This window comes from Phalangium opilio, unplaced genomic scaffold, assembly GCF_054372755.1.
Source record: "Phalangium opilio isolate 3A_F unplaced genomic scaffold, DU_Popi_V2 ptg000505l_1, whole genome shotgun sequence".
Taxonomy (NCBI): domain Eukaryota; kingdom Metazoa; phylum Arthropoda; class Arachnida; order Opiliones; family Phalangiidae; genus Phalangium; species Phalangium opilio.
The window spans coordinates 3,275,444-3,299,157 of NW_028324239.1; the positions used below are offsets into that span (position 1 = coordinate 3,275,444).

At 38.4% G+C, this 23,714-nt stretch overlaps 5 non-coding genes and 81 pseudogenes across 5 annotated transcripts; 45 read left to right on the forward strand and 41 right to left on the reverse strand.

The window, feature by feature from the left end:
* Window positions 1–58: 58 nt before the first annotated feature.
* LOC149590872 (5S ribosomal RNA) lies at window positions 59–161 on the reverse strand (annotated as a pseudogene).
* Window positions 162–522: 361 nt separating this feature from the next.
* Window positions 523–641, reverse strand: LOC149590873 (5S ribosomal RNA; annotated as a pseudogene).
* Window positions 642–763: 122 nt separating this feature from the next.
* LOC149590874 (5S ribosomal RNA) lies at window positions 764–866 on the reverse strand (annotated as a pseudogene).
* Window positions 867–1,003: 137 nt separating this feature from the next.
* Window positions 1,004–1,122, reverse strand: LOC149590875 (5S ribosomal RNA; annotated as a pseudogene).
* A 122-nt stretch (window positions 1,123–1,244) lies between these two features.
* LOC149590876 (5S ribosomal RNA) lies at window positions 1,245–1,347 on the reverse strand (annotated as a pseudogene).
* Window positions 1,348–1,482: 135 nt separating this feature from the next.
* On the reverse strand, window positions 1,483–1,601 carry LOC149590877 (5S ribosomal RNA; annotated as a pseudogene).
* A 137-nt stretch (window positions 1,602–1,738) lies between these two features.
* LOC149590878 (5S ribosomal RNA) lies at window positions 1,739–1,856 on the reverse strand (annotated as a pseudogene).
* Window positions 1,857–1,979: 123 nt separating this feature from the next.
* On the reverse strand, window positions 1,980–2,098 carry LOC149590879 (5S ribosomal RNA; annotated as a pseudogene).
* A 122-nt stretch (window positions 2,099–2,220) lies between these two features.
* On the reverse strand, window positions 2,221–2,323 carry LOC149590880 (5S ribosomal RNA; annotated as a pseudogene).
* Window positions 2,324–2,459: 136 nt separating this feature from the next.
* LOC149590881 (5S ribosomal RNA) lies at window positions 2,460–2,562 on the reverse strand (annotated as a pseudogene).
* Window positions 2,563–2,923: 361 nt separating this feature from the next.
* On the reverse strand, window positions 2,924–3,042 carry LOC149590882 (5S ribosomal RNA; annotated as a pseudogene).
* Window positions 3,043–3,164: 122 nt separating this feature from the next.
* Window positions 3,165–3,267, reverse strand: LOC149590883 (5S ribosomal RNA; annotated as a pseudogene).
* A 136-nt stretch (window positions 3,268–3,403) lies between these two features.
* Window positions 3,404–3,521, reverse strand: LOC149590884 (5S ribosomal RNA; annotated as a pseudogene).
* A 123-nt stretch (window positions 3,522–3,644) lies between these two features.
* Window positions 3,645–3,763, reverse strand: LOC149590885 (5S ribosomal RNA; annotated as a pseudogene).
* A 137-nt stretch (window positions 3,764–3,900) lies between these two features.
* Window positions 3,901–4,019, reverse strand: LOC149590886 (5S ribosomal RNA; annotated as a pseudogene).
* A 137-nt stretch (window positions 4,020–4,156) lies between these two features.
* On the reverse strand, window positions 4,157–4,259 carry LOC149590887 (5S ribosomal RNA; annotated as a pseudogene).
* Window positions 4,260–4,620: 361 nt separating this feature from the next.
* On the reverse strand, window positions 4,621–4,739 carry LOC149590888 (5S ribosomal RNA; annotated as a pseudogene).
* Window positions 4,740–4,861: 122 nt separating this feature from the next.
* LOC149590889 (5S ribosomal RNA) lies at window positions 4,862–4,964 on the reverse strand (annotated as a pseudogene).
* Window positions 4,965–5,101: 137 nt separating this feature from the next.
* LOC149590890 (5S ribosomal RNA) lies at window positions 5,102–5,219 on the reverse strand (annotated as a pseudogene).
* A 123-nt stretch (window positions 5,220–5,342) lies between these two features.
* Window positions 5,343–5,461, reverse strand: LOC149590891 (5S ribosomal RNA; annotated as a pseudogene).
* Window positions 5,462–5,583: 122 nt separating this feature from the next.
* Window positions 5,584–5,686, reverse strand: LOC149590892 (5S ribosomal RNA; annotated as a pseudogene).
* A 137-nt stretch (window positions 5,687–5,823) lies between these two features.
* Window positions 5,824–5,942, reverse strand: LOC149590893 (5S ribosomal RNA; annotated as a pseudogene).
* Window positions 5,943–6,078: 136 nt separating this feature from the next.
* LOC149590894 (5S ribosomal RNA) lies at window positions 6,079–6,197 on the reverse strand (annotated as a pseudogene).
* A 122-nt stretch (window positions 6,198–6,319) lies between these two features.
* LOC149590895 (5S ribosomal RNA) lies at window positions 6,320–6,422 on the reverse strand (annotated as a pseudogene).
* Window positions 6,423–6,558: 136 nt separating this feature from the next.
* On the reverse strand, window positions 6,559–6,677 carry LOC149590896 (5S ribosomal RNA; annotated as a pseudogene).
* Window positions 6,678–6,813: 136 nt separating this feature from the next.
* LOC149590897 (5S ribosomal RNA) lies at window positions 6,814–6,932 on the reverse strand (annotated as a pseudogene).
* Window positions 6,933–7,070: 138 nt separating this feature from the next.
* On the reverse strand, window positions 7,071–7,189 carry LOC149590898 (5S ribosomal RNA; annotated as a pseudogene).
* Window positions 7,190–7,553: 364 nt separating this feature from the next.
* LOC149590899 (5S ribosomal RNA) lies at window positions 7,554–7,672 on the reverse strand (annotated as a pseudogene).
* A 122-nt stretch (window positions 7,673–7,794) lies between these two features.
* Window positions 7,795–7,897, reverse strand: LOC149590900 (5S ribosomal RNA; annotated as a pseudogene).
* Window positions 7,898–8,034: 137 nt separating this feature from the next.
* On the reverse strand, window positions 8,035–8,153 carry LOC149590901 (5S ribosomal RNA; annotated as a pseudogene).
* Window positions 8,154–8,275: 122 nt separating this feature from the next.
* Window positions 8,276–8,378, reverse strand: LOC149590902 (5S ribosomal RNA; annotated as a pseudogene).
* A 137-nt stretch (window positions 8,379–8,515) lies between these two features.
* Window positions 8,516–8,634, reverse strand: LOC149590903 (5S ribosomal RNA; annotated as a pseudogene).
* A 122-nt stretch (window positions 8,635–8,756) lies between these two features.
* Window positions 8,757–8,859, reverse strand: LOC149590904 (5S ribosomal RNA; annotated as a pseudogene).
* Window positions 8,860–8,996: 137 nt separating this feature from the next.
* On the reverse strand, window positions 8,997–9,114 carry LOC149590905 (5S ribosomal RNA; annotated as a pseudogene).
* A 123-nt stretch (window positions 9,115–9,237) lies between these two features.
* On the reverse strand, window positions 9,238–9,356 carry LOC149590906 (5S ribosomal RNA; annotated as a pseudogene).
* Window positions 9,357–9,478: 122 nt separating this feature from the next.
* On the reverse strand, window positions 9,479–9,581 carry LOC149590907 (5S ribosomal RNA; annotated as a pseudogene).
* Window positions 9,582–9,717: 136 nt separating this feature from the next.
* LOC149590908 (5S ribosomal RNA) lies at window positions 9,718–9,836 on the reverse strand (annotated as a pseudogene).
* A 138-nt stretch (window positions 9,837–9,974) lies between these two features.
* LOC149590909 (5S ribosomal RNA) lies at window positions 9,975–10,093 on the reverse strand (annotated as a pseudogene).
* Window positions 10,094–10,457: 364 nt separating this feature from the next.
* LOC149590910 (5S ribosomal RNA) lies at window positions 10,458–10,575 on the reverse strand (annotated as a pseudogene).
* A 121-nt stretch (window positions 10,576–10,696) lies between these two features.
* Window positions 10,697–10,799, reverse strand: LOC149590911 (5S ribosomal RNA; annotated as a pseudogene).
* A 136-nt stretch (window positions 10,800–10,935) lies between these two features.
* LOC149590912 (5S ribosomal RNA) lies at window positions 10,936–11,054 on the reverse strand (annotated as a pseudogene).
* A 236-nt stretch (window positions 11,055–11,290) lies between these two features.
* LOC149590913 (5S ribosomal RNA) lies at window positions 11,291–11,393 on the forward strand (annotated as a pseudogene).
* A 122-nt stretch (window positions 11,394–11,515) lies between these two features.
* LOC149590914 (5S ribosomal RNA) lies at window positions 11,516–11,634 on the forward strand (annotated as a pseudogene).
* A 135-nt stretch (window positions 11,635–11,769) lies between these two features.
* Window positions 11,770–11,888, forward strand: LOC149590915 (5S ribosomal RNA; annotated as a pseudogene).
* Window positions 11,889–12,023: 135 nt separating this feature from the next.
* On the forward strand, window positions 12,024–12,126 carry LOC149590916 (5S ribosomal RNA; annotated as a pseudogene).
* Window positions 12,127–12,248: 122 nt separating this feature from the next.
* LOC149590917 (5S ribosomal RNA) lies at window positions 12,249–12,367 on the forward strand (annotated as a pseudogene).
* Window positions 12,368–12,505: 138 nt separating this feature from the next.
* LOC149590918 (5S ribosomal RNA) lies at window positions 12,506–12,624 on the forward strand (annotated as a pseudogene).
* Window positions 12,625–12,761: 137 nt separating this feature from the next.
* LOC149590919 (5S ribosomal RNA) lies at window positions 12,762–12,880 on the forward strand (annotated as a pseudogene).
* A 136-nt stretch (window positions 12,881–13,016) lies between these two features.
* Window positions 13,017–13,119, forward strand: LOC149590920 (5S ribosomal RNA; annotated as a pseudogene).
* Window positions 13,120–13,240: 121 nt separating this feature from the next.
* On the forward strand, window positions 13,241–13,358 carry LOC149590921 (5S ribosomal RNA; annotated as a pseudogene).
* Window positions 13,359–13,722: 364 nt separating this feature from the next.
* Window positions 13,723–13,841, forward strand: LOC149590922 (5S ribosomal RNA; annotated as a pseudogene).
* Window positions 13,842–13,979: 138 nt separating this feature from the next.
* On the forward strand, window positions 13,980–14,098 carry LOC149590923 (5S ribosomal RNA; annotated as a pseudogene).
* Window positions 14,099–14,234: 136 nt separating this feature from the next.
* On the forward strand, window positions 14,235–14,353 carry LOC149590924 (5S ribosomal RNA; annotated as a pseudogene).
* Window positions 14,354–14,489: 136 nt separating this feature from the next.
* On the forward strand, window positions 14,490–14,592 carry LOC149590925 (5S ribosomal RNA; annotated as a pseudogene).
* A 122-nt stretch (window positions 14,593–14,714) lies between these two features.
* Window positions 14,715–14,833, forward strand: LOC149590926 (5S ribosomal RNA; annotated as a pseudogene).
* Window positions 14,834–14,969: 136 nt separating this feature from the next.
* Window positions 14,970–15,072, forward strand: LOC149590927 (5S ribosomal RNA; annotated as a pseudogene).
* A 378-nt stretch (window positions 15,073–15,450) lies between these two features.
* LOC149590928 (5S ribosomal RNA) lies at window positions 15,451–15,569 on the forward strand (annotated as a pseudogene).
* Window positions 15,570–15,705: 136 nt separating this feature from the next.
* Window positions 15,706–15,808, forward strand: LOC149590929 (5S ribosomal RNA; annotated as a pseudogene).
* A 121-nt stretch (window positions 15,809–15,929) lies between these two features.
* LOC149590930 (5S ribosomal RNA) lies at window positions 15,930–16,047 on the forward strand (annotated as a pseudogene).
* A 364-nt stretch (window positions 16,048–16,411) lies between these two features.
* On the forward strand, window positions 16,412–16,530 carry LOC149590931 (5S ribosomal RNA; annotated as a pseudogene).
* A 138-nt stretch (window positions 16,531–16,668) lies between these two features.
* On the forward strand, window positions 16,669–16,787 carry LOC149590932 (5S ribosomal RNA; annotated as a pseudogene).
* A 136-nt stretch (window positions 16,788–16,923) lies between these two features.
* Window positions 16,924–17,042, forward strand: LOC149590933 (5S ribosomal RNA; annotated as a pseudogene).
* A 136-nt stretch (window positions 17,043–17,178) lies between these two features.
* LOC149590934 (5S ribosomal RNA) lies at window positions 17,179–17,281 on the forward strand (annotated as a pseudogene).
* A 122-nt stretch (window positions 17,282–17,403) lies between these two features.
* Window positions 17,404–17,522, forward strand: LOC149590935 (5S ribosomal RNA; annotated as a pseudogene).
* Window positions 17,523–17,658: 136 nt separating this feature from the next.
* Window positions 17,659–17,761, forward strand: LOC149590936 (5S ribosomal RNA; annotated as a pseudogene).
* A 122-nt stretch (window positions 17,762–17,883) lies between these two features.
* Window positions 17,884–18,002, forward strand: LOC149590937 (5S ribosomal RNA; annotated as a pseudogene).
* A 137-nt stretch (window positions 18,003–18,139) lies between these two features.
* On the forward strand, window positions 18,140–18,242 carry LOC149590938 (5S ribosomal RNA; annotated as a pseudogene).
* A 122-nt stretch (window positions 18,243–18,364) lies between these two features.
* Window positions 18,365–18,483, forward strand: LOC149590939 (5S ribosomal RNA; annotated as a pseudogene).
* Window positions 18,484–18,619: 136 nt separating this feature from the next.
* Window positions 18,620–18,738, forward strand: LOC149590940 (5S ribosomal RNA). The gene has a single exon (XR_016379604.1). It is a non-coding gene; the product is annotated as a 5S ribosomal RNA (ribosomal RNA).
* A 137-nt stretch (window positions 18,739–18,875) lies between these two features.
* LOC149590941 (5S ribosomal RNA) lies at window positions 18,876–18,994 on the forward strand (annotated as a pseudogene).
* Window positions 18,995–19,130: 136 nt separating this feature from the next.
* On the forward strand, window positions 19,131–19,249 carry LOC149590942 (5S ribosomal RNA). Its single transcript, XR_016379577.1, has one exon. It is a non-coding gene; the product is annotated as a 5S ribosomal RNA (ribosomal RNA).
* A 361-nt stretch (window positions 19,250–19,610) lies between these two features.
* On the forward strand, window positions 19,611–19,729 carry LOC149590943 (5S ribosomal RNA; annotated as a pseudogene).
* Window positions 19,730–19,864: 135 nt separating this feature from the next.
* On the forward strand, window positions 19,865–19,983 carry LOC149590944 (5S ribosomal RNA). Its single transcript, XR_016379578.1, has one exon. It is a non-coding gene; the product is annotated as a 5S ribosomal RNA (ribosomal RNA).
* Window positions 19,984–20,343: 360 nt separating this feature from the next.
* Window positions 20,344–20,462, forward strand: LOC149590945 (5S ribosomal RNA; annotated as a pseudogene).
* Window positions 20,463–20,597: 135 nt separating this feature from the next.
* Window positions 20,598–20,716, forward strand: LOC149590946 (5S ribosomal RNA). The gene has a single exon (XR_016379610.1). It is a non-coding gene; the product is annotated as a 5S ribosomal RNA (ribosomal RNA).
* A 137-nt stretch (window positions 20,717–20,853) lies between these two features.
* Window positions 20,854–20,972, forward strand: LOC149590947 (5S ribosomal RNA; annotated as a pseudogene).
* Window positions 20,973–21,108: 136 nt separating this feature from the next.
* Window positions 21,109–21,227, forward strand: LOC149590948 (5S ribosomal RNA; annotated as a pseudogene).
* A 137-nt stretch (window positions 21,228–21,364) lies between these two features.
* Window positions 21,365–21,483, forward strand: LOC149590949 (5S ribosomal RNA; annotated as a pseudogene).
* A 122-nt stretch (window positions 21,484–21,605) lies between these two features.
* Window positions 21,606–21,724, forward strand: LOC149590950 (5S ribosomal RNA; annotated as a pseudogene).
* A 137-nt stretch (window positions 21,725–21,861) lies between these two features.
* Window positions 21,862–21,964, forward strand: LOC149590951 (5S ribosomal RNA; annotated as a pseudogene).
* Window positions 21,965–22,086: 122 nt separating this feature from the next.
* Window positions 22,087–22,205, forward strand: LOC149590952 (5S ribosomal RNA; annotated as a pseudogene).
* A 138-nt stretch (window positions 22,206–22,343) lies between these two features.
* LOC149590953 (5S ribosomal RNA) lies at window positions 22,344–22,462 on the forward strand (annotated as a pseudogene).
* A 136-nt stretch (window positions 22,463–22,598) lies between these two features.
* On the forward strand, window positions 22,599–22,717 carry LOC149590954 (5S ribosomal RNA; annotated as a pseudogene).
* A 121-nt stretch (window positions 22,718–22,838) lies between these two features.
* On the forward strand, window positions 22,839–22,957 carry LOC149590955 (5S ribosomal RNA; annotated as a pseudogene).
* Window positions 22,958–23,093: 136 nt separating this feature from the next.
* LOC149590956 (5S ribosomal RNA) lies at window positions 23,094–23,212 on the forward strand. The gene has a single exon (XR_016379635.1). It is a non-coding gene; the product is annotated as a 5S ribosomal RNA (ribosomal RNA).
* Window positions 23,213–23,573: 361 nt separating this feature from the next.
* Window positions 23,574–23,692, forward strand: LOC149590957 (5S ribosomal RNA; annotated as a pseudogene).
* The last annotated feature ends 22 nt before the right edge of the window (window positions 23,693–23,714 follow it).

The following is a 23,714-nucleotide window of genomic DNA, read 5'->3' on the forward strand; positions in this document are numbered from 1 at the left end:
AAAATATGTTTGCTTTTTTCATATCTGTTGGAATTTAAATGAGAAAAAAAAAGGAAAAAGCCAACGGCACGCAGTGTTTCCAAGTACTGACTGCGCTCGACGCTGCTTAACTTCGTTGGTCGGACGAGAACCGGTGTTTTCAGCGTGATATGGCCGTTGCCCAGACTGCTAGTTAATAATTTGAATTTAATTAACCTTCATTTTTGTAAAACAATATCAAAAAGAAGATATGTTTGCTTTTTTATATCTGGTGGAATTTAAAAGAGGAAATAAAAGTGAAAAAGCCCACGTCACGCAGTGTTTCCAAGTACTGAATGCGCTCGACGCTGCTTAACTTGGTTGTTCGGACGAGAACCGGTGTTTTCAGCGTGATATGGCCGTTGCCGAGAGTGCTAGATAATAATTCGAATTTAAATTAAGTGAGACAAATTAACCTTCATCTTTTTAAAACAATAACAAAAAGAAGATATGTATGCTTTTTTCATATCTGGTGGAATTTAAAAGAGGAAACAAAAAGGAAAAAGCCAACCTCACGCAGTGTTCCTAAGTGGACTCCCTCCCAAGTACTGACTGCGCTCGACGCTGCTTAACTTCGGTTATCGGACGAGAACCGGTGTAGTCAGCGTGATATGGCTGTTGCCGAGAGTGCTAGTTAATAATTTGAATCTAATTAACCTTCATCTTTATAAAACAATAACAAAAAGAAGATATGTTTGCTTTTTTCATATCTGGTGGAATTTAAAAGAGGAAACAAAAAGGAAAAAGCCAACGGCACGCAGTGTTCCCAAGTACTGACTACGCTCGACGCTGCTTAACTTCGGTGATCGGACTAGAACCGGTGTTTTCAGCGTGATATGGCCGTTGCCGAGAGTGCTAGTTAATAATTCGAATTTAAAGTAAGTGAGACAAATTAACCTTCATCTTTATAAAACAATAATAAAATGAAGATATTTTTGCTTTTTTCATATCTGGTGGAATTTAAAAGAGGAAACAAAAAGGAAAAAGCCAACCTCACGCAGTGTTCCTAAGTGGACTCCCTCCCAAGTACTGACTGCGCTCGACGCTGCTTAACTTCGGTTATCGGACGAGAACCGGTGTAGTCAGCGTGATATGGCTGTTGCCGAGAGTGCTAGTTAATAATTTGAATCTAATTAACCTTCATCTTTATAAAACAATAACAAAAAGAAGATATGTTTGCTTTTTTCATATCTGGTGGAATTTAAAAGAGGAAACAAAAAGGAAAAAGCCAACGGCACGCAGTGTTCCCAAGTACTGACTACGCTCGACGCTGCTTAACTTCGGTGATCGGACGAGAACCGGTGTTTTCAGCGTGATATGGCCGTTGCCGAGAGTGCTAGCTAATAATTCGAATTTAAATTAAGTGAGACAAATTAACCTTCATCTTTTTAAAACAATAACAAAAAGAAAATGTTTGCTTTTTTCATATCTATTGGAATTGAAAAGACAACAAAAAAGTGAAAAAGCTAACGGCATGCAGTGTTCCTAAGTGGCCTCCCTCCCAAGTACTGACTGCGCTCGACGCTGCTTATCTTCAGTGATCGGACGAGAACCGGTGTTTTCAGCGTGATATGGCCGTTGCCGAGAGTGCTAGTTAATAATTCGAATTTAAATTAAGTAAGACAAATTAACCTTCATCATTTTAGAACAACAACAAAAAGAAAATATATTTGCTTTTTTCATATCTGTTGGAATTTAAATGAGAAAAAAAAAGTGAAAAAGCTAACGGTACGCAGTGTTCCTAAGTGGTCTCCCTCCCAAGTACTGACTGCGCTCGACGCTGCTTAACTGCGGTGATCGGACGAGAACCGGTGTATTCAGCGTGATATGGCCGTTGCTGAGAGTGCTAGTTAATAATTTCAATTTAATTAAACTTCTACTTTATAAAAAGATAACAAAAAGAAGATATGTATGCTTTTTTCATATCTGGTGGAATTTAAAAGAGGAAACAAAAAGGAAAAAGCCAACGGCACGCATTGTTCCTAAGTGGTCTCCCTCCCAAGTACTGACTGCGCTCGACGCTGCTTAACTTCAGTTATCGGACGAGAACCGGTGTAGTCAGCGTGATATGGCTGTTGCCGAGAGTGCTAGTTAATAATTTGAATCTAATTAACCTTCATCTTTATAAAACAATAACAAAAAGAAGATATGTTTGCTTTTTTCATATCTGGTGGAATTTAAAAGAGGAAACAAAAAGGAAAAAGCCAACGGCACGCAGTGTTCCCAAGTACTGACTGCGCTCGACGCTGCTTAACTTCGGTGATCGGACGAGAACCGGTTTTTTCAGCGTGATATGGCCGTTGCCGAGAGAGCTAGTTAATAATTCGAATTTAAAGTAAGTGAGACAAATTAACCTTCATCTTTTTAAAACAATAACAAAAAGAAAATATGTTTGCTTTTTTCATATCTGTTGGAATTTAAATGAGAAAAAAAAAGGAAAAAGCCAACGGCACGCAGTGTTTCCAAGTACTGACTGCGCTCGACGCTGCTTAACTTCGTTGGTCGGACGAGAACCGGTGTTTTCAGCGTGATATGGCCGTTGCCCAGACTGCTAGTTAATAATTTGAGATTAATTAACCTTCATCTTTGTAAAACAATATCAAAAAGAAGATATGTTTGCTTTTTTATATCTGGTGGAATTTAAAAGAGGAAATAAAAGTGAAAAAGCCCACGTCACGCAGTGTTTCCAAGTACTGACTGCGCTCGACGCTGCTTAACTTGGTTGTTCGGAGGAGAACCGGTGTTTTCAGCGTGATATGGCCGTTGCCGAGAGTGCTAGATAATAATTCGAATTTAAATTAAGTGAGACAAATTAACCTTCATCTTTTTAAAACAATAACAAAAAGAAGATATGTATGCTTTTTTCATATCTGGTGGAATTTAAAAGAGGAAACAAAAAGGAAAAAGCCAACCTCACGCAGTGTTCCTAAGTGGACTCCCTCCCAAGTACTAACTGCGCTCGACGCTGCTTAACTTCGGTTATCGGACGAGAACCGGTGTAGTCAGCGTGATATGGCTGTTGCCGAGAGTGCTAGTTAATAATTTGAATCTAATTAACCTTCATCTTTATAAAACAATAACAAAAAGAAGATATGTTTGCTTTTTTCATATCTGGTGGAATTTAAAAGAGGAAACAAAAAGGAAAAAGCCAACGGCACGCAGTGTTCCCAAGTACTGACTGCGCTCGACGCAGCTTAACTTCGGTGATCGGACGAGAACCGGTGTTTTCAGCGTGATATCACCGTTGCCGAGAGTGCTAGTCAATAATTCGAATTTAAAGTAAGTGAGACAAATTAACCTTCATCTTTTTAAAACAATAACAAAAAGTAAATATGTTTGCTTTTTCATATCTATTGGAATTTAAAAGACAAAAAAAAAGTGAAAAAGCTAACGGCAAGCAGTGTTCCTAAGTGGTCTCCCTCCCAAGTACTGACTGCGCTCGACGCTGCTTAACTGCGGTGATCGGACGAGAACCGGTGTATTCAGCGTGATATGGCCGTTGCTGAGAGTGCTAGTTAATAATTTCAATTTAATTAAACTTCTACTTTATAAAAAGATAACAAAAAGAAGATATGTATGCTTTTTTCATATCTGGTGGAATTTAAAAGAGGAAACAAAAAGGAAAAAGCCAACGGCACGCATTGTTCCTAAGTGGTCTCCCTCCCAAGTACTGACTGCGCTCGACGCTGCTTAACTTCGGTGATCGGACGAGAACCGGTTTTTTCAGCGTGATATGGCCGTTGCCGAGAGTGCTAGTTAATAATTCGAATTTAAAGTAAGTGAGACAAATTAACCTTCATCTTTTTAAAACAATAACAAAAAGAAAATATGTTTGCTTTTTTCATATCTGTTGGAATTTAAATGAGAAAAAAAAAGTGAAAAAGCCAACGGTACGCAGTGTTCCTAAGTGGTCTCCCTCCCAAGTACTGACTGCGCTCGACGCTGCTTAACTTCTGTTATCGGACGAGAACCGGTGTATTCAGCGTGATATGGCTGTTGCCAAGAGTGCTAGTTAATAATTCGAATTTAAAGTAAGTGAGACAAATTGACCTTCATCTTTATAAAACAATAATAAAATGAAGATATGTTTGCTTTTTTCATATCTGGTGGAATTTAAAAGAGGAAACAAAAAGGAAAAAGCCAACGGCACGCAGTGTTTCCAAGTACTGACTGCGCTCGACGCTGCTTAACTTCGTTGGTCGGACGAGAACCGGTGTTTTCAGCGTGATATGGCCGTTGCCCAGACTGCTAGTTAATAATTTGAGATTAATTAACCTTCATCTTTGTAAAACAATATCAAAAAGAAGATATGTTTGCTTTTTTATATCTGGTGGAATTTAAAAGAGGAAATAAAAGTGAAAAAGCCCACGTCACGCAGTGTTTCCAAGTACTGACTGCGCTCGACGCTGCTTAACTTGGTTGTTCGGAGGAGAACCGGTGTTTTCAGCGTGATATGGCCGTTGCCGAGAGTGCTAGATAATAATTCGAATTTAAATTAAGTGAGAAAAATTAACCTTCATCTTTTTAAAACAATAACAAAAAGAAGATATGTATGCTTTTTTCATATCTGGTGGAATTTAAAAGAGGAAACAAAAAGGAAAAAGCCAACCTCACGCAGTGTTCCTAAGTGGACTCCCTCCCAAGTACTAACTGCGCTCGACGCTGCTTAACTTCGGTTATCGGACGAGAACCGGTGTAGTCAGCGTGATATGGCTGTTGCCGAGAGTGCTAGTTAATAATTTGAATCTAATTAACCTTCATCTTTATAAAACAATAACAAAAAGAAGATATGTTTGCTTTTTTCATATCTGGTGGAATTTAAAAGAGGAAACAAAAAGGAAAAAGCCAACGGCACGCAGTGTTCCCAAGTACTGACTGCGCTCGACGCAGCTTAACTTCGGTGATCGGACGAGAACCGGTGTTTTCAGCGTGATATCACCGTTGCCGAGAGTGCTAGTCAATAATTCGAATTTAAAGTAAGTGAGACAAATTAACCTTCATCTTTTTAAAACAATAACAAAAAGTAAATATGTTTGCTTTTTTCATATCTATTGGAATTTAAAAGACAAAAAAAAAGTGAAAAAGCTAACGGCAAGCAGTGTTCCTAAGTGGTCTCCCTCCCAAGTACTGACTGCGCTCGACGCTGCTTAACTGCGGTGATTGGACGAGAACCGGTGTATTCAGCGTGATATGGCCGTTGCTGAGAGTGCTAGTTAATAATTTCAATTTAATTAAACTTCTACTTTATAAAAAGATAACAAAAAGAAGATATGTATGCTTTTTTCATATCTGGTGGAATTTAAAAGAGGAAACAAAAAGGAAAAAGCCAACGGCACGCATTGTTCCTAAGTGGTCTCCCTCCCAAGTACTGACTGCGCTCGACGCTGCTTAACTTCAGTTATCGGACGAGAACCGGTGTAGGCAGCGTGATATGGCTGTTGCCGAGAGTGCTAGTTAATAATTTGAATCTAATTAACCTTCATCTTTATAAAACAATAATAAAATGAAGATATGTTTGCTTTTTTCATATCTGGTGGAATTTAAAAGAGGAAACAAAAAGGAAAAAGCCAACGGCACGCAGTGTTCCCAAGTACTGACTGCGCTCGACGCAGCTTAACTTCGGTGATCGGATGAGAACCGGTGTTTTCAGCGTGATATCACCGTTGCCGAGAGTGCTAGTCAATAATTCGAATTTAAAGTAAGTGAGACAAATTAACCTTCATCTTTTTAAAACAATAACAAAAAGTAAATATGTTTGCTTTTTTCATATCTATTGGAATTTAAAAGACAAAAAAAAAGTGAAAAAGCTAACGGCAAGCAGTGTTCCTAAGTGGCCTCCCTCCCAAGTACTGACTGCGTTCGACGCTGCTTAACTTCGGTGATCGGACGAGAACCGGGGTTTTCAGCGTGATATGGCCGTTGACGAGAGTGCTAGTTAATAATTCGAATTTAAAATAAGTGAAACAAATTAACCTTCATCTTTTTAAAACAATAACAAAAAGAAAATATGTTTGCTATTTTCATATCTACTGGAATTTAAAAGAGGAAAAATAGTGAAAAAGCCAACGGCACGCACTGTTCCTAAGTGGTTTCCTTCCCAAGGACTGACTGCGCTCGACGCTGCTTAACTTCGGTGATCGGACGAGAACAGGTGTATTCATTGTGATATGGCCGTTGCCGACAGTACTAGTTAATAATTTGAATTTAATTAACCTTCATTTTTATAAAACAATAACAAAATGAAGATATGTTTGCTTTTTTCATATCTGGTGGAATTTAAAAGAGGAAACAAAAAGGAAAAAGCCAACGGCACGAAGTGTTCCCAAGTACTGACTGAGCTCGACGCTGCTTAACTTCGGTGATCGGACGAGAACCGGTGTCTCCAGCGTGATATGGCCGTTGCCGAGAGTGCTAGTTAATAATTCGAATTTAAAGAAAGTGAGACAAATTAACCTTCATCTTTTTAAAACAATAACAAAAAGAAAATATGTTTGCTTTTTTCATATCTATTGGAATTTAAAAGAGGAAAAAAAGTGAAAAAGCCAACGGCACGCACTGTTCCTAAGTGGTCTCCCTCCCAAGGACTGACTGCGCTCGGCGCTGCTTAACTTCGGTGATCGGACGAGAACCGGTGTTTTCAGCGTGATATGGCCGTTGACCAGAGTGCAAGTTAATAATTCGATTTTAAATTAAGTGAGACAAATTAACCTTCATCTTTTTAAAACAATAACAAAAAGAAAATATGTTTGCTTTTTTCATATCTATTGGAATTCAAAAGACAAAAAAAAGTGAAAAAGCTAACGGCAAGCATTGTTCCTAAGTGCTCTCCCTCCCAAGCACTGACTGCGCTCGACGCTGCTTAACTTCGGTGATCGGAAGAGAACCGGTGTTTTCAGCGTGATATGGCCGTTGACGAGAGTGCTAGTTAATAATTCGAATTTAAATTAAGTGAGACAAATTAACCTTCATCTTTTTAAAACAATAACAAAAAGAAAATATGTATGCTTTTTTCATATCTATTGGAATTTAAAAGAGGGAAAAAAAAGTGAAAAAGCCAACGGCACGCATTGTTCCTAAGTGGTCTCCCTCCCAAGTACTGACTGCGCTCGACGCTGCTTAACTTCGGTGATCGAACGAGAACAGGTGTATTCATTGTGATATGGCCGTTGCCGACAGTACTAGTTAATAATTTGAATTTTATTAACCTTCATCTTTATAAAACAATAACAAAAAGAAGATATGTTTGCTTTTTTCATATCTGGTGGAATTTAAAAGAGGAAACAAAAAGGAAAAAGCCAACGGCACGAAGTATTCCCAAGTACAGACTGCGCTCGACGCTGCTTAAACTTCGGTGATCGGACGAGTACCGGTGTTTTCAACGTTATATGGCCGTTGCCGAGAGTGCTAGATAATAATTCGAATTTAAATTAAGTGAAACAAATTAACCTTCATCTTTTTAAAACAATAACAAAAAGAAAATATGTATGCTTTTTTCATATCTATTGGAATTTAAAAGAGGGATAAAAAAGTGAAAAAGTCAACGGCACGCAGTGTTCCTAAGTGGTCTCCCTCCCAAGTACTGACTACGCTCGACGCTGCTTAACTTCGGTGATCGGACGAGAAGAGGTGTATTCATTGTGATATGGCCGTTGCCGACAGTACTAGTTTATAATTTGAATTTAATTAACCTTCATCTTTATAAAACAATAACAAAAAGAAGATATGTTTGCTTTTTTCATATCTGGTGGAATTTAAAAGAGGAAACAAAAAGGAAAAAGCCAACGGCACGAAGTGTTCCCAAGTACTGACTGCGCTCGACGCTGCCTAACTACGGTGATCGGACGAGAACCGGTGTTTTCAGCGTGATATGGCCGTTGCCGAGAGTGCTAGTTAATAATTCGAATTTAAAGTAAGTGAGACAAATTAACCTTCATCTTTTTAAAACAATAACAAAAAGAAAATATGTATGCTTTTTTCATATTTATTGGAATTTAAAAGAGGGAAAAAAAGTGAAAAAGCCAACGGCACGCAGTGTTCCTAAGTGGTCTCCCTCCCAAGTACTGACGGCGCTCGACGCTGCTTAACTTCGGTGATCGGACGAGAACAGGTGTATTCATTGTGATATGACCGTTGCCGACAGTACTAGTTAATAGTTTGAATTTTATTAACCTTCATCTTTATAAAACAATAACAAAAAGAAGATATGTTTGCTTTTTTCATATCTGGTGGAATTTAAAAGAGGAAACAAAAAGGAAAAAGCCAACGGCACGCAGTGTTCCCAAGTACTCACTGCGCTCGACGCAGCTTAACTTCGGTGATCGGACGAGAACCGGTGTTTTCAGCGTGATATCACCGTTGCCGAGAGTGCTAGTCAATAATTCGAATTTAAATTAAGTGAGAAAAATTAACCTTCATCTTTTTAAAACAATAACAAAAAGAAGATATGTATGCTTTTTTCATATCTGGTGGAATTTAAAAGAGGAAACAAAAAGGAAAAAGCCAACCTCACGCAGTGTTCCTAAGTGGACTCCCTCCCAAGTACTAACTGCGCTCGACGCTGCTTAACTTCGGTTATCGGACGAGAACCGGTGTAGTCAGCGTGATATGGCTGTTGCCGAGAGTGCTAGTTAATAATTTGAATCTAATTAACCTTCATCTTTATAAAACAATAACAAAAAGAAGATATGTTTGCTTTTTTCATATCTGGTGGAATTTAAAAGAGGAAACAAAAAGGAAAAAGCCAACGGCACGCAGTGTTCCCAAGTACTGACTGCGCTCGACGCAGCTTAACTTCGGTGATCGGACGAGAACCGGTGTTTTCAGCGTGATATCACCGTTGCCGAGAGTGCTAGTCAATAATTCGAATTTAAAGTAAGTGAGACAAATTAACCTTCATCTTTTTAAAACAATAACAAAAAGTAAATATGTTTGCTTTTTTCATATCTATTGGAATTTAAAAGACAAAAAAAAAGTGAAAAAGCTAACGGCAAGCAGTGTTCCTAAGTGGTCTCCCTCCCAAGTACTGACTGCGCTCGACGCTGCTTAACTGCGGTGATTGGACGAGAACCGGTGTATTCAGCGTGATATGGCCGTTGCTGAGAGTGCTAGTTAATAATTTCAATTTAATTAAACTTCTACTTTATAAAAAGATAACAAAAAGAAGATATGTATGCTTTTTTCATATCTGGTGGAATTTAAAAGAGGAAACAAAAAGGAAAAAGCCAACGGCACGCATTGTTCCTAAGTGGTCTCCCTCCCAAGTACTGACTGCGCTCGACGCTGCTTAACTTCAGTTATCGGACGAGAACCGGTGTAGGCAGCGTGATATGGCTGTTGCCGAGAGTGCTAGTTAATAATTTGAATCTAATTAACCTTCATCTTTATAAAACAATAATAAAATGAAGATATGTTTGCTTTTTTCATATCTGGTGGAATTTAAAAGAGGAAACAAAAAGGAAAAAGCCAACGGCACGCAGTGTTCCCAAGTACTGACTGCGCTCGACGCAGCTTAACTTCGGTGATCGGATGAGAACCGGTGTTTTCAGCGTGATATCACCGTTGCCGAGAGTGCTAGTCAATAATTCGAATTTAAAGTAAGTGAGACAAATTAACCTTCATCTTTTTAAAACAATAACAAAAAGAAAATATGTTTGCTTTTTTCATATCTATTGGAATTTAAAAGACAAAAAAAAGTGAAAAAGCTAACGGCAAGCATTGTTCCTAAGTGCTCTCCCTCCCAAGCACTGACTGCGCACGACGCTGCTTAACTTCGGTGATCGGACGAGAACCGGTGTTTTCAGCGTGATATGGCCGTTGACGAGAGTGCTAGTTAATAATTCGAATTTAAATTAAGTGAGACAAATTAACCTTCATCTTTTTAAAACAATAACAAAAAGAAAATATGTATGCTTTTTTCATATCTATTGGAATTTAAAAGAGGGAAAAAAAAGTGAAAAAGCCAACGGCACGCATTGTTCCTAAGTGGTCTCCCTCCCAAGTACTGACTGCGCTCGACGCTGCTTAACTTCGGTGATCGAACGAGAACAGGTGTATTCATTGTGATATGGCCGTTGCCGACAGTACTAGTTAATAATTTGAATTTTATTAACCTTCATCTTTATAAAACAATAACAAAAAGAAGATATGTTTGCTTTTTTCATATCTGGTGGAATTTAAAAGAGGAAACAAAAAGGAAAAAGCCAACGGCACGAAGTGTTCCCAAGTACAGACTGCGCTCGACGCTGCTTAAACTTCGGTGATCGGACGAGAACCGGTGTTTTCAACGTTATATGGCCGTTGCCGAGAGTGCTAGATAATAATTCGAATTTAAATTAAGTGAAACAAATTAACCTTCATCTTTTTAAAACAATAACAAAAAGATAACATGTTTGCTTTTTTCATATCTATTAAAATTTAAAAGAGGAAAAAAAAAGTGAAAAAGCCAACGGCACGCATTGTTCCTAAGTGGTCTCCTCCCAAGTACTGACTGCGCTCGACGCCGCTTAACTTCGGTGATCGGACGAGAACCGGTGTATTCAGCGTGATATGGCCGTGGCCGAGAGTGCTTGTTAATAATTTGAATTTAATTAACCTTCACCATTATAAAACAATAACAAAAAGAAGATATGTTTGCTTTTTTCATATCTGGTGGAATTTAAAAGAGGAAACAAAAAGGAAAAACCAACGGCACGAAGTGTTCCCAAGTACTGACTGAGCTCGACGCTGCTTAACTTCGGTGATCGGACGAGAACCGGTGTTTCCAGCGTGATATGGCCGTTGCCGAGAGTGCTAGTTAATAATTCGAATTTAAAGAAAGTGAGACAAATTAACCTTCATCTTTTTAAAACAAAAACCAAAAGAAAATATGTTTGCTTTTTTCATATCTATTGGAATTTAACAGAGGAAAAAAAGTGAAAAAGCCAACGGCACGCACTGTTCCTAAGTGGTCTCCCTCCCAAGGACTGACTGCGCTCGACGCTGCTTAACTTCGGTGATCGGACGAGAACCGGTGTTTTCAGCGTGATATGGCCGTAGTACTGTTCACCTGTTCTCGTCCGATCACCGAAGTTAAGCAGCGTCGAGCGCCGTCAGTACTTGGGAGGGAGACCACTTAGGAACACTGCGTGCCGTTGGCTTTTTCACTTTTTTTCCCTCTTTTAAATTCCAATAAATATGAAAAAAGCATACATATTTTCTTTTTGTTATTGTTTTAAAAAGATGAAGGTTAATTTGTCTCACTTACTTTAAATTCGAATTATTAACTAGCACTCTCGGCAACGGCCATATCACGCTGAAAACACCGGTTCTCGTCCGATCACCGAAGTTAAGCATCGTCGAGCTCAGTCAGTACTTGGGAACACTTCGTGCCGTTGGCTTTTTCCTTTTTGTTTCCTCTTTTAAATTCCACCAGATATGAAAAAAGCAAACATATCTTCTTTTTGATATTGTTTTATAGGGATGAAGGTTAATTAAATTCAAATTATTAACAAGCACACTCGGCAACGGCTATATCACGCTGAATACACCGGTTCTCGTCCGATCACCGAAGTTAAGCAGCGTTGAGCACAGTCAGTACTTGGGAGGGAGACCACTTATAAACACTGCTTCCCGTTAGCTTTTTCACTTTTTTTGTCTTTTAAATTCCAATAGATATGAAAAAAGCAAACATATTTTCTTTTTGTTATTGTTTTAAAAAGGTGAAGGTTAATTTGTCTCACTTAATTTAAATTCGAATTATTAACTAGCACTCTCGTCAACGGCCATATCACGCTGAAAACACCGGTTCTCGTCCGATCACCGAAGTTAAGCAGCGTCGAGCGCAGTCAGTGCTTGGGAGGGAGAGCACTTAGGAACACTGTTTGCCGTTAGCTTTTTCACTTTTTTTGTCTTTTAAATTCCAATAGATATGAAAAAAGCAAACATATTTTCTTTTTGTTATTGTTTTAAAAAGGTGAAGGTTAATTTGTCTCACTTAATTTAAATTCGAATTATTAACTAGCACTCTCGTCAACGGCCATATCACGCTGAAAACACCGGTTCTCGTCCGATCACCGTAGTTAAGCAGCGTCGAGCGCAGTCAGTACTTGGGAACACTTCGTGCCGTTGGCTTTTTCCTTTTTGTTTCCTCTTTTAAATTCCACCAGATATGAAAAAAGCAAACATATCTTCTTTTTGTTATTGTTTTATAAAGATGAAGGTTAATTAAATTCAAATTATTAACTAGTACTGTCGGCAACGGTCATATCACAATGAATACGCCTGTTCTCGTCCGATCACCGAAGTTAAGCAGCGTCGAGCGCCGTCAGTACTTGGGAGGGAGACCACTTAGGAACACTGCGTGCCGTTGGCTTTTTCACTTTTTTTTCCCTCTTTTAAATTCCAATAAATATGAAAAAAGCATACATATTTTCTTTTTGTTATTGTTTTAAAAAGATGAAGGTTAATTTGTCTCACTTAATTTAAATTCGAATTATTAACTAGCACTCTCGTCAACGGCCATATCACGCTGAAAACACCGGTTCTCGTCCGATCACCGAAGTTAAGCAGCGTCGAGCGCAGTCAGTGCTTGGGAGGGAGAGCACTTAGGAACACTGCTTGCCGTTAGCTTTTTCACTTTTTTTTTGTCTTTTAAATTCCAATAGATTTGAAAAAAGCAAACATATTTTCTTTTTGTTATTGTTTTAAAAAGATGAAGGTTAATTTGTCTCACTCAATTTAAATTCGAATTATTAACTTGCACTCTCGTCAACGGCCATATCACGCTGAAAACACCGGTTCTCGTCCGATCACCGAAGTTAAGCAGCGTCGAGCGCAGTCAGTCCTTGGGAGGGAGACCACTTAGGAACAGTGCGTGCCGTTGGCTTTTTCACTTTTTTTCCTCTGTTAAATTCCAATAGATATGAAAAAAGCAAACATATTTTCTTTTGGTTTTTGTTTTAAAAAGATGAAGGTTAATTTGTCTCACTTTCTTTAAATTCGAATTATTAACTAGCACTCTCGGCAACGGCCATATCACGCTGGAAACACCGGTTCTCGTCCGATCACCGAAGTTAAGCAGCGTCGAGCTCAGTCAGTACTTGGGAACACTTCGTGCCGTTGGGTTTTCCTTTTTGTTTCCTCTTTTAAATTCCACCAGATATGAAAAAAGCAAACATATCTTCTTTTTGTTATTGTTTTATAATGGTGAAGGTTAATTAAATTCAAATTATTAACAAGCACTCTCGGCCACGGCCATATCACGCTGAATACACCGGTTCTCGTCCGATCACCGAAGTTAAGCGGCGTCGAGCGCAGTCAGTACTTGGGAGGAGACCACTTAGGAACAATGCGTGCCGTTGGCTTTTTCACTTTTTTTTTCCTCTTTTAAATTTTAATAGATATGAAAAAAGCAAACATGTTATCTTTTTGTTATTGTTTTAAAAAGATGAAGGTTAATTTGTTTCACTTAATTTAAATTCGAATTATTATCTAGCACTCTCGGCAACGGCCATATAACGTTGAAAACACCGGTTCTCGTCCGATCACCGAAGTTTAAGCAGCGTCGAGCGCAGTCTGTACTTGGGAACACTTCGTGCCGTTGGCTTTTTCCTTTTTGTTTCCTCTTTTAAATTCCACCAGATATGAAAAAAGCAAACATATCTTCTTTTTGTTATTGTTTTATAAAGATGAAGGTTAATAAAATTCAAATTATTAACTAGTACTGTCGGCAACGGCCATATCACAATGAATACACCTGTTCTCGTTCGATCACCGAAGTTAAGCAGCGTCGAGCGCAGTCAGTACTTGGGAGGGAGACCACTTAGGAACAATGCGTGCCGTTGGCTTTTTCACTTTTTTTTCCCTCTTTTAAATTCCAATAGATATGAAAAAAGCATACATATTTTCTTTTTGTTATTGTTTTAAAAAGATGAAGGTTAATTTGTCTCACTTAATTTAAATTCGAATTATTAACTAGCACTCTCGTCAACGGCCATATCACGCTGAAAACACCGGTTCTCGTCCGATCACCGAAGTTAAGCAGCGTCGAGCGCAGTCAGTGCTTGGGAGGGAGAGCACTTAGGAACAATGCTTGCCGTTAGCTTTTTCACTTTTTTTTGTCTTTTAAATTCCAATAGATATGAAAAAAGCAAACATATTTTCTTTTTGTTATTGTTTTAAAAAGATGAAGGTTAATTTGTCTCACTTAATTTAAAATCGAATTATTAACTTGCACTCTGGTCAACGGCCATATCACGCTGAAAACACCGGTTCTCGTCCGATAACCGAAGTTAAGCAGCGCCGAGCGCAGTCAGTCCTTGGGAGGGAGACCACTTAGGAACAGTGCGTGCCGTTGGCTTTTTCACTTTTTTTCCTCTTTTAAATTCCAATAGATATGAAAAAAGCAAACATATTTTCTTTTTGTTATTGTTTTAAAAAGATGAAGGTTAATTTGTCTCACTTTCTTTAAATTCGAATTATTAACTAGCACTCTCGGCAACGGCCATATCACGCTGGAAACACCGGTTCTCGTCCGATCACCGAAGTTAAGCATCGTCGAGCTCAGTCAGTACTTGGGAACACTTCGTGCCGTTGGCTTTTTCCTTTTTGTTTCCTCTTTTAAATTCCACCAGATATGAAAAAAGCAAACATATCTTCTTTTTGATATTGTTTTATAGGGATGAAGGTTAATTAAATTCAAATTATTAACAAGCACTCTCGGCAACGGCTATATCACGCTGAATACACCGGTTCTCGTCCGATCACCGAAGTTAAGCAGCGTTGAGCGCAGTCAGTACTTGGGAGGGAGACCATTTATAAACACTGCTTCCCGTTAGCTTTTTCACTTTTTTTTGTCTTTTAAATTCCAATAGATATGAAAAAAGCAAACATATTTTCTTTTTGTTATTGTTTTAAAAAGGTGAAGGTTAATTTGTCTCACTTACTTTAAATTCGAATTATTAACTAGCACTCTCGGCAACGGCCATATCACGCTGAAAACACCGGTTCTCGTCCGAGCACCGTAGTTAAGCAGCGTCGAGCGCAGTCAGTACTTGGGAACACTTCGTGCCGTTGGCTTTTTCCTTTTTGTTTCCTCTTTTAAATTCCACCAGATATGAAAAAAGCAAACATATCTTCTTTTTGTTATTGTTTTATAAAGATGAAGGTTAATAAAATTCAAATTATTAACTAGTACTGTCGGCAACGGTCATAACACAATGAATACACCTGTTCTCGTCCGATCACCGAAGTTAAGCAGCGTCGAGCGCAGTCAGTGCTTGGGAGGGAGAGCACTTAGGAACACTGCTTGCCGTTAGCTTTTTCACTTTTTTTTTGTCTTTTAAATTCCAATAGATTTGAAAAAAGCAAACATATTTTCTTTTTGTTATTGTTTTAAAAAGATGAAGGTTAATTTGTCTCACTCAATTTAAATTCGAATTATTAACTTGCACTCTGGTCAACGGCCATATCACGCTGAAAACACCGGTTCTCGTCCGATCACCGAAGTTAAGCAGCGTCGAGCGCAGTCAGTCCTTGGGAGGGAGACCACTTAGGAACAGTGCGTGCCGTTGGCTTTTTCACTTTTTTTCCTCTGTTAAATTCCAATAGATATGAAAAAAGCAAACATATTTTCTTTTGGTTTTTGTTTTAAAAAGATGAAGGTTAATTTGTCTCACTTTCTTTAAATTCGAATTATTAACTAGCACTCTCGGCAACGGCCATATCACGCTGGAAACACCGGTTCTCGTCCGATCACCGAAGTTAAGCAGCGTCGAGCTCAGTCAGTACTTGGGAACACTTCGTGCCGTTGGGTTTTCCTTTTTGTTTCCTCTTTTAAATTCCACCAGATATGAAAAAAGCAAACATATCTTCTTTTTGTTATTGTTTTATAATGGTGAAGGTTAATTAAATTCAAATTATTAACAAGCACTCTCGTCCACGGCCATATCACGCTGAATACACCGGTTCTCGTCCGATCACCGAAGTTAAGCGGCGTCGAGCGCAGTCAGTACTTGGGAGGAGACCACTTAGGAACAATGCGTGCCGTTGGCTTTTTCACTTTTTTTTTCCTCTTTTAAATTTTAATAGATATGAAAAAAGCAAACATGTTATCTTTTTGTTATTGTTTTAAAAAGATGAAGGTTAATTTGTTTCACTTAATTTAAATTCGAATTATTATCTAGCACTCTCGGCAACGGCCATATAACGTTGAAAACACCGGTTCTCGTCCGATCACCGAAGTTTAAGCAGCGTCGAGCGCAGTCTGTACTTGGGAACACTTCGTGCCGTTGGCTTTTTCCTTTTTGTTTCCTCTTTTAAATTCCACCAGATATGAAAAAAGCAAACATATCTTCTTTTTGTTATTGTTTTATAAAGATGAAGGTTAATAAAATTCAAATTATTAACTAGTACTGTCGGCAACGGCCATATCACAATGAATACACCTGTTCTCGTTCGATCACCGAAGTTAAGCAGCGTCGAGCGCAGTCAGTACTTGGGAGGGAGACCACTTAGGAACAATGCGTGCCGTTGGCTTTTTCACTTTTTTTTCCCTCTTTTAAATTCCAATAGATATGAAAAAAGCATACATATTTTCTTTTTGTTATTGTTTTAAAAAGATGAAGGTTAATTTGTCTCACTTAATTTAAATTCGAATTATTAACTAGCACTCTCGTCAACGGCCATATCACGCTGAAAACACCGGTTCTCGTCCGATCACCGAAGTTAAGCAGCGTCGAGCGCAGTCAGTGCTTGGGAGGGAGAGCACTTAGGAACAATGCTTGCCGTTAGCTTTTTCACTTTTTTTTGTCTTTTAAATTCCAATAGATATGAAAAAAGCAAACATATTTTCTTTTTGTTATTGTTTTAAAAAGATGAAGGTTAATTTGTCTCACTTAATTTAAAATCGAATTATTAACTTGCACTCTGGTCAACGGCCATATCACGCTGAAAACACCGGTTCTCGTCCGATAACCGAAGTTAAGCAGCGCCGAGCGCAGTCAGTCCTTGGGAGGGAGACCACTTAGGAACAGTGCGTGCCGTTGGCTTTTTCACTTTTTTTCCTCTTTTAAATTCCAATAGATATGAAAAAAGCAAACATATTTTCTTTTTGTTATTGTTTTAAAAAGATGAAGGTTAATTTGTCTCACTTTCTTTAAATTCGAATTATTAACTAGCACTCTCGGCAACGGCCATATCACGCTGGAAACACCGGTTCTCGTCCGATCACCGAAGTTAAGCATCGTCGAGCTCAGTCAGTACTTGGGAACACTTCGTGCCGTTGGCTTTTTCCTTTTTGTTTCCTCTTTTAAATTCCACCAGATATGAAAAAAGCAAACATATCTTCTTTTTGATATTGTTTTATAGGGATGAAGGTTAATTAAATTCAAATTATTAACAAGCACTCTCGGCAACGGCTATATCACGCTGAATACACCGGTTCTCGTCCGATCACCGAAGTTAAGCAGCGTTGAGCGCAGTCAGTACTTGGGAGGGAGACCATTTATAAACACTGCTTCCCGTTAGCTTTTTCACTTTTTTTTGTCTTTTAAATTCCAATAGATATGAAAAAAGCAAACATATTTTCTTTTTGTTATTGTTTTAAAAAGGTGAAGGTTAATTTGTCTCACTTACTTTAAATTCGAACTATTAACTAGCACTCTCGGCAACGGCCATATCACGCTGAAAACACCGGTTCTCGTCCGATCACCGTAGTTAAGCAGCGTCGAGCGCAGTCAGTACTTGGGAACACTTCGTGCCGTTGGCTTTTTCCTTTTTGTTTCCTCTTTTAAATTCCACCAGATATGAAAAAAGCAAACATATCTTCTTTTTGTTATTGTTTTATAAAGATGAAGGTTAATAAAATTCAAATTATTAACTAGTACTGTCGGCAACGGTCATATCACAATGAATACACCTGTTCTCGTCCGATCACCGAAGTTAAGCAGCGTCGAGCGCCGTCAGTACTTGGGAGGGAGACCACTTAGGAACACTGCGTGCCGTTGGCTTTTTCACTTTTTTTCCCTCTTTTAAATTCCAGTAGATATGAAAAAAGCAAACATGTTTTCTTTTTGTTATTGTTTTAAAAAGATGAAGGTTAATTTGTCTCACTTTCTTTAAATTCGAATTATTAACTAGCACTCTCGGCAACGGCCATATCACGCTGGAAACACCGGTTCTCGTCCGATCACCGAAGTTAAGCAGCGTCGAGCTCAGTCAGTACTTGGGAACACTTCGTGCCGTTGGCTTTTTCCTTTTTGTTTCCTCTTTTAAATTCCACCAGATATGAAAAAAGCAAACATATCTTCTTTTTGTTATTGTTTTATAAAGATGAAGGTTAATTAAATTCGAATTATTAACTAGCACTCTCGTCAACGGCCATATCACGCTGAAAACGCCGGTTCTCGTCCGATCACCGAAGTTAAGCAGCGTCGAGCGCAGTCAGTGCTTGGGAAGGAGAGCACTTACGAACACTGCTTGCCGTTAGCTTTTTCACTTTTTTTTGTATTTTAAATTCCAATAGATATGAAAAAAGCAAACATATTTTCTTTTGGTTATTGTTTTAAAAAGATGAAGGTTAATTTGTCTCACTTAATTTAAATTCGAATTATTAACTTGTACTCTCGTCAACGGCTATATCACGCTGAAAACACCGGTTCTCGTCCGATCACCGAAGTTAAGCAGCGTTGAGCGCAGTCAGTCCTTGGGAGGGAGACCACTTAGGAACACTGCGTGCCGTTGGCTTTTTCACTTTTTTTCCCTCTTTTAAATTCCAGTAGATATGAAAAAAGCATACATATTTTCTTTTTGTTATTGTTTTAAAAAGATGAAGGTTAATTTGTCTCACTTAATTTAAATTCGAATTATTAACTAGCGCTCTCGTCAACGGCCATATCACGGTGAAATCACCGGTTCTCGTCCGATCACCGAAGTTAAGCAGCGTCGAGCGCAGTCAGTCCTTGGGAGGGAGACCACTTAGGAACAGTGCGTGCCGTTGGCTTTTTCACTTTTTTTCCTCTTTTAAATTCCAATAGATATGAAAAAAGCAAACATATTTTCTTTTTGTTATTGTTTTAAAAAGATGAAGGTTAATTTGTCTCACTTAATTTAAATTCGAATTATTAACTAGCACTCTCGTCAACGGCTATATCACGCTGAAAACACCGGTTCTCGTCCGATCACCGAAGTTAAGCAGCGTCGAGCGCCGTCAGTACTTGGGAGGGAGACCACTTAGGAACACTGCGTGCCGTTGGCTTTTTCACTTTTTTTCCCTCTTTTAAATTCCAATAAATATGAAAAAAGCATACATATTTTCTTTTTGTTATTGTTTTAAAAAGATGAAGGTTAATTTGTCTCACTTTCTTTAAATTCGAATTATTAACTAGCACTCTCGGCAACGCCATATCACGCTGGAAACACCGGTTCTCGTCCGATCACCGAAGTTAAGCAGCGACGAGCTCAGTCAGTACTTGGGAACACTTCGTGCCGTTGGCTTTTTCCTTTTTGTTTCCTCTTTTAAATTCCACCAGATATGAAAAAAGAAAACATATCTTCTTTTTGTTATTGTTTTATAAAGATGAAGGTTAATTAAATTCGAATTATTAACTAGCACTCTCGTCAACGGCCATATCACGCTGAAAACACCGGTTCTCGTCCGATCACCGAAGTTAAGCAGCGTCGAGCGCAGTCAGTGCTTGGGAAGGAGAGCACTTACGAACACTGCTTGCCGTTAGCTTTTTCACTTTTTTTGTATTTTAAATTCCAATAGATATGAAAAAAGCAAACATATTTTCTTTTTGTTATTGTTTTAAAAAGATGAAGGTTAATTTGTCTCACTTAATTTAAATTCGAATTATTAACTTGTACTCTCGTCAACGGCTATATCACGCTGAAAACACCGGTTCTCGTCCGATCACCGAAGTTAAGCAGCGTCGAGCGCCGTCAGTACTTGGGAGGGAGACCACTTAGGAACACTGCGTGCCGTTGGCTTTTTCACTTTTTTCCCTCTTTTAAATTCCAATAAATATGAAAAAAGCATACATATTTTCTTTTTGTTATTGTTTTAAAAAGATGAAGGTTAATTTGTCTCACTTTCTTTAAATTCGAATTATTAACTAGCACTCTCGGCAACGCCATATCACGCTGGAAACACCGGTTCTCGTCCGATCACCGAAGTTAAGCAGCGACGAGCTCAGTCAGTACTTGGGAACACTTCGTGCCGTTGGCTTTTTCCTTTTTGTTTCCTCTTTTAAATTCCACCAGATATGAAAAAAGAAAACATATCTTCTTTTTGTTATTGTTTTATAAAGATGAAGGTTAATTAAATTCGAATTATTAACTAGCACTCTCGTCAACGGCCATATCACGCTGAAAACACCGGTTCTCGTCCGATCACCGAAGTTAAGCAGCGTCGAGCGCAGTCAGTGCTTGGGAAGGAGAGCACTTACGAACACTGCTTGCCGTTAGCTTTTTCACTTTTTTTGTATTTTAAATTCCAATAGATATGAAAAAAGCAAACATATTTTCTTTTTGTTATTGTTTTAAAAAGATGAAGGTTAATTTGTCTCACTTAATTTAAATTCGAATTATTAACTTGTACTCTCGTCAACGGCTATATCACGCTGAAAACACCGGTTCTCGTCCGATCACCGAAGTTAAGCAGCGTCGAGCGCAGTCAGTCCTTGGGAGGGAGACCACTTAGGAACACTGCGTGCCGTTGGCTTTTTCACTTTTTTTCCCTCTTTTAAATTCCAGTAGATATGAAAAAAGCATACATATTTTCTTTTTGTTATTGTTTAAAAAAGATGAAGGTTAATTTGTCTCACTTAATTTAAATTCGAATTATTAACTAGCGCTCTCGTCAACTGCCATATCACGGTGAAAACACCGGTTCTCGTCCGATCACCGAAGTTAAGCAGCGTCGAGCGCAGTCAGTCCTTGGGAGGGAGACCACTTAGGAACAGTGCGTGCCGTTGGCTTTTTCACTTTTTTTCCTCTTTTAAATTCCAATAGATATGAAAAAAGCAAACATATTTTCTTTTTGTTATTGTTTTAAAAAGATGAAGGTTAATTTGTCTCACTTAATTTAAATTCGAATTATTAACTAGCACTCTCGTCAACGGCTATATCACGCTGAAAACACCGGTTCTCGTCCGATCACCGAAGTTAAGCAGCGTCGAGCGCAGTCAGTGCTTGAGAGGGAGAGCACTTACGAACACTGCTTGCCGTTAGCTTTTTCACTTTTTTTTTGTCTTTTAAATTCCAATAGATATGAAAAAAGCAAACATATTTTCTTTTTGTTATTGTTTTAAAAAGATGAAGGTTAATTTGTTTCACTTATTTTAAATTCGAATTATTAACTAGCACTCTCGTCAACGGCCATATCACGCTGAAAACACCGGTTCTCGTCCGATCACCGAAGTTAAGCAGCGTCGAGCGCAGTCAGTGCTTGGAAGGGAGAGCACTTACGAACACTGCTTGCCGTTAGCTTTTTCCCTTTTTTTTTGTCTTTTAAATTTCAATAGATATGAAAAAAGCAAACATATCTTCTTTTTGTTATTGTTTTATAAAGATGAAGGTTAATAAAATTCAAATTATTAACTAGTACTGTCGGCAACGGTCATATCACAATGAATACACCTGTTCTCGTCCGATCACCGAAGTTAAGCAGCGTCGAGCGCCGTCAGTACTTGGGAGGGAGACCACTTAGGAACACTGCGTGCCGTTGGCTTTTTCACTTTTTTTCCCTCTTTTAAATTCCAATAAATATGAAAAAAGCATACATATTTTCTTTTTGTTATTGTTTTAAAAAGATGAAGGTTAATTTGTCTCACTTACTTTAAATTCGAATTATTAACTAGCACTCTCGGCAACGGCCATATCACGCTGAAAACACCGGTTCTCGTCCGATCACCGTAGTTAGGCAGCGTCGAGCGCAGTCAGTACTTGGGAACACTTCGTGCCGTTGGCTTTTTCCTTTTTGTTTCCTCTTTTAAATTCCACCAGATATGAAAAAAGCAAACATATCTTCTTTTTGTTATTGTTTTATAAAGATGAAGGTTAATTAAATTCAAATTATAAACTAGTACTGTCGGCAACGGCCATATCACAATGAATACACCTCTTCTCGTCCGATCACCGAAGTTAAGCAGCGTCGAGCGTAGTCAGTACTTGGGAGGGAGACCACTTAGGAACACTGCGTGCCGTTGGCTTTTTCACTTTTTTTTCCCTCTTTTAAATTCCAATAGATATGAAAAAAGCATACATATTTTCTTTTTGTTATTGTTTTAAAAAGATGAAGGTTAATTTGTCTCACTTAATTTAAATTCGAATTATTAACTAGCACTCTCGTCAACGGCCATATCACGCTGAAAACACCGGTTCTCTTCCGATCACCGAAGTTAAGCAGCGTCGAGCGCAGTCAGTGCTTGGGAGGGAGAGCACTTAGGAACAATGCTTGCCGTTAGCTTTTTCACTTTTTTTTGTCTTTTAAATTCCAATAGATATGAAAAAAGCAAACATATTTTCTTTTTGTTATTGTTTTAAAAAGATGAAGGTTAATTTGTCTCACTTAATTTAAAATCGAATTATTAACTTGCACTCTGGTCAACGGCCATATCACGCTGAAAACACCGGTTCTCGTCCGATCACCGAAGTTAAGCAGCGCCGAGCGCAGTCAGTCCTTGGGAGGGAGCCCACTTAGGAACAGTGCGTGCCGTTGGCTTTTTCACTTTTTTTCCTCTTTTAAATTCCAATAGATATGAAAAAAGCAAACATATCTTCATTTTGTTATTGTTTTATAAAAATGAAGGTTAATTAAATTAAAATTATTAACTAGTACTGTCGGCAACGGCCATATCACAATGAATACACCTGTTCTCGTCCGATCACCGAAGTTAAGCAGCGTCGAGCGCAGTCAGTCCTTGGGAAGGAAACCACTTAGGAACAGTGCGTGCCGTTGGCTTTTTCACTATTTTTCCTCTTTTAAATTCCAGTAGATATGAAAAAAGCAAACATGTTTTCTTTTTGTTATTGTTTTAAAAAGATGAAGGTTAATTTGTCTCACTTTCTTTAAATTCGAATTATTAACTAGCACTCTCGGCAACGGCCATATCACGCTGGAAACACCGGTTCTCGTCCGATCACCGAAGTTAAGCAGCGTCGAGCTCAGTCAGTACTTGGGAGGGAGACCACTTAGGAACACTGCGTGCCGTTGGCTTTTTCACTTTTTTTCCCTCTTTTAAATTCCAATAAATATGAAAAAAGCATACATATTTTCTTTTTGTTATTGTTTTAAAAAGATGAAGGTTAATTTGTCTCACTTTCTTTAAATTCGAATTATTAACTAGCACTCTCGGCAACGCCATATCACGCTGGAAACACCGGTTCTCGTCCGATCACCGAAGTTAAGCAGCGACGAGCTCAGTCAGTACTTGGGAACACTTCGTGCCGTTGGCTTTTTCCTTTTTGTTTCCTCTTTTAAATTCCACCAGATATGAAAAAAGAAAACATATCTTCTTTTTGTTATTGTTTTATAAAGATGAAGGTTAATTAAATTCGAATTATTAACTAGCACTCTCGTCAACGGCCATATCACGCTGAAAACACCGGTTCTCGTCCGATCACCGAAGTTAAGCAGCGTCGAGCGCAGTCAGTGCTTGGGAAGGAGAGCACTTACGAACACTGCTTGCCGTTAGCTTTTTCACTTTTTTTGTATTTTA